We start from the raw sequence: 3,607 nt of genomic DNA, 5'->3' as shown, positions 1-3,607 counted from the left end.
GTGTGTGTGTGTGTGTGTGTGGCAGAGCCCCCACAGTTGAATTGTAACTTTTCCTGAACAAGTTAGGAAACATAATCTATCCTTAGAAATCTAAACCTAAATTTGTCGTCTGTCATGAAATAAATAGTGGCATCTTAACTGAATGTTGTGAAAATGTCTAATCTCACTGTTAACATCTTCCACTCAAATGTGAATAGTTGAGTTCCTCACAAGAATTTGGGGTTACTTCAATAGTGTGATATGTATTATTTTTATAGGCAGCACTGGAAAATATGGAATATGTGTCGAACCAGTGATAGATGGATTAACTGATCGTGATGCTAAACTTGTATGTATGAGGAATGTATAATGAAGTTTCAGTTATCGTTATTACAGGAAACTTACTAGATACATAAGAAATGAGACTACTGAAGAATATGTGTGTATATGTAAAGGGTGGGCCATAAAATCCGGCCCTCGCACTGCGACCTTCAATGATTACTGTGCTTCATCTTTGGATTAATCCTTTAATAATCCTACACTTCGAATGAAATGTAGGGCTTTATTTATGAGGGCATCATAAAAGCCACTTGGTTCCATGAAGAATTGACCCAGGTGACAAAATCGTAAATAAGCTATGGCCTTACAATCACGAAGGACGTGTGTGCCTGATTCGTTTTCTTGTAGGCACCTTTCCAGGTTCGTTCATCTGTCAGTCCCAGTTTGGAAACGTGTCATTTAGAAACTGCAGAGGAATGTAGGACACGTTTAAGTAATGCAAATTGGGAGTAAATATTAAGCAGCTGTGATTTGGATTATAGATTCATCACATTTCCGAACATGTTAAGTTTTGAAGTAAGTTCCATCTCCAAGATGTAGAATAGGTTTTCTGAAAATAATGACTGGATAACTAAGTGGATGAAAATGTCATGCAAACACACATAAGAGATGTATCTAAATAGCCACTCTAGTAACACCCAAATAATGAAAATTCACTAGAGGAGCCATGTTGGCCCCTCAACTTTTAGAACTAATTGATATTAAAATCAATATTAAAATTTTAGTAGAAATATTTTTTGTAAAGACACTTTTCCAACAGACCAGAAGACAAGAAGTCTCACGCAGACATAAATTAGTAGGCTGCAGGAAATTCAATGTTTTGCTATTTCTAACATAATTTCTTGTGTAACCTCTCTTTTTACATATTGAAAAGTTGTTTGATACTTGTCAAAAATTGCATTCTCTTGCTTTTTAAAACTGTAAGATATGTGACTTTAGGTAATTATATTGAAATTATTCCTAAATTATAAATAGAATTAAATCTCCTTGTATCAAAATCTAATCTATTTTGAAGTGAGGCCCTGGACTATTATTCACAGGGCTGAGGTGGCCCTCTGTACAAGTTGAGTTTGACATGCCTGCACTAGAGGATATACTGCAAAGTTTTAGCCCAAGTCAATAAAGAAGCAAAGTATATGCATTACAATAAACAGAATAAAAGATAAATGAAAGGAATGTGGAAATCTGAGACAAAGGAAATGGGGTAAAAACTCCACAGAAGAAGAGATATTGTCAGAAACCATAAACTACAGCATAATAAAAATTCCTAAACTCAGAGCAAGCTCATAAAGTCCTTATGTGTTAATAATTATAGAAATATGAACAGTGCTGCTAATAATGAGGCAATCCTGCACATATGTGACAGTTGTTTTGGAAAACATGTTGCAGAAATTGAAATGGCATAAATTATACATTATTTTCCCATAGGAATGAATGAAAATATATATGAGCTCTTCTACGAAAAGTATCAGTATTTTTCCTCGTAGCCAACCTTGAAAAGCCTGTCTTGACCATATGCTGGTCTTGAAATCGTACTTGCAGCCAGCCTGGCAGACTATAGGCCATTCTCCTTTGGTTTAATCTGGGTTTCCCTGCAGGAAACATGCAAAATAATAGGAAGTCCACAGACATTTTGGAGGAATGTGCTGTCTCCCTGTTTGGGGTTAAAGATTCAGACAAAAACCCAGGAAGACTGAGGCTGGAAACAGCCTATGAAGACTACTGTCATCTCTTAGGTAATGCTGTGTAGCCTGATAGATGCCCACTGACATTTTGGAGTTAGGCACTGCCTCCATCTTCAGGGCCGAAGTGTAGGTGTAATGAGAAGCAGGCAGCAAACAAAGCTCTGTGACATTCCTTTGTGTCATGTGTGACTCAGCTCTAACAGTTGCAGTCCTTTTTGTCAGGCATTTGAATAAATCTGGTGACAAAATTGAATTGTCTGTACTGTATATAGCTTATATCTGTTTCCCTGTAATTTTTCTGTCAGTTGTTTAGAGTTGTGTGTGTTGCTGTCACACTTGCAGTCACATTTGTCCTGTCCTTCCCATCTGTACCACATATGTAATTTATAAAGTTTTATTTTGAAACGTGTGCCCCTTAGGTATGCAGTGTATGAAAATTATCCCTGCTTTGAAAATGTGTACAGTTTAGAGTATTTGGCAATCAGAAAGTCAGAGGTATGTCATAGCTTGCATTGTGTGTCATAGTGTGGTCATTATTGCCAGGAGCATTGTCATTGTTTGAAGAGTGGAGAAATCTAAGAATGTAAATGAGTCTATCACATCATGGTTTTGCAATGAAAGAATGGAAATAGCTGTTGAACTGTCTTACAGGTTGCCACGTGTTATGTCCAATTTGAGTAGGAGCTGCTACATATAGATTTCAGGTACTGGAGAAGGTGTATTGTAAAGGTAATATAAGTATTGTTGGTAGTATTGATTGGTCTCCAGCAACAAGGCAAAACTGCTGTAAAAATGCAGCATGAAAAGGCTGTATGTAGTGGAGTTTTTATTTTTATTGGGTGTATCATTCTTTGTTCTGCCAGTCATATGGTGAGTGCATTTATCATTATTGCTGTTTTCACAACCCATCGGTTGTTCTCACTTTGATACCTGTTGGGTTGTTGGATGCACCTCATGGTCAGAGCTGTCTTGCATGTTGTCACTGTGGACTTCTCTACCTGGTTTGGCTGTTAGTGATCCTTGCTTGTCCACTCTTTCGTAGGATGGAAATGGAGCTTGTTCTTTCATGTGATCATAATCCTTGTCTGTTTTGTCAGTTTTCCTCAGTTCCATGTTATTTGCTGTCTAGCATTCAATTTGTACAGACATTGTTTTCAAAATTCATGATGTCGTTCACTTGTAGTGTGAGAGTGAAAATAAGAAATAGGTTGCTTGGTTGTGCCGAAAGCATGGTGTTGTTACCTGTCCTTTCTATGCAGAAGCCAGGAATTTGTAAGGTTACACATTTAAATGAATATAATGAAGGAATATAGAACAGCACTGGGTAGTCAAAACAGACCATGAATGGAATAGACAGGAATACATGTATGTGAAATGGAAAGCATATGCACATTGGTTTACAGGGAATAAAAAAGTCATACTGTAGTCTTTGCAAAGTGTAATAGAGTAGGCTTGAATGTGAAGACTTTTATTTACTCAATTTCACAATTTTGCAAATAACTTATTCACAGATTCACCCATACATGTCTTACCTCCTCTTCACTTGCTGTCTTGAGGTTATTAAATTCCTTTGTGTTCATCATTAGTTCACAGTTTCACTTTTT

This window comes from Cryptotermes secundus, unplaced genomic scaffold (genome assembly GCF_002891405.2).
Source record: "Cryptotermes secundus unplaced genomic scaffold, Csec_1.0 scaffold442, whole genome shotgun sequence".
Classification (NCBI taxonomy): domain Eukaryota; kingdom Metazoa; phylum Arthropoda; class Insecta; order Blattodea; family Kalotermitidae; genus Cryptotermes; species Cryptotermes secundus.
The sequence above is the reverse complement of the archived record's forward strand: the minus strand, read 5'-3'. Positions refer to the sequence as shown.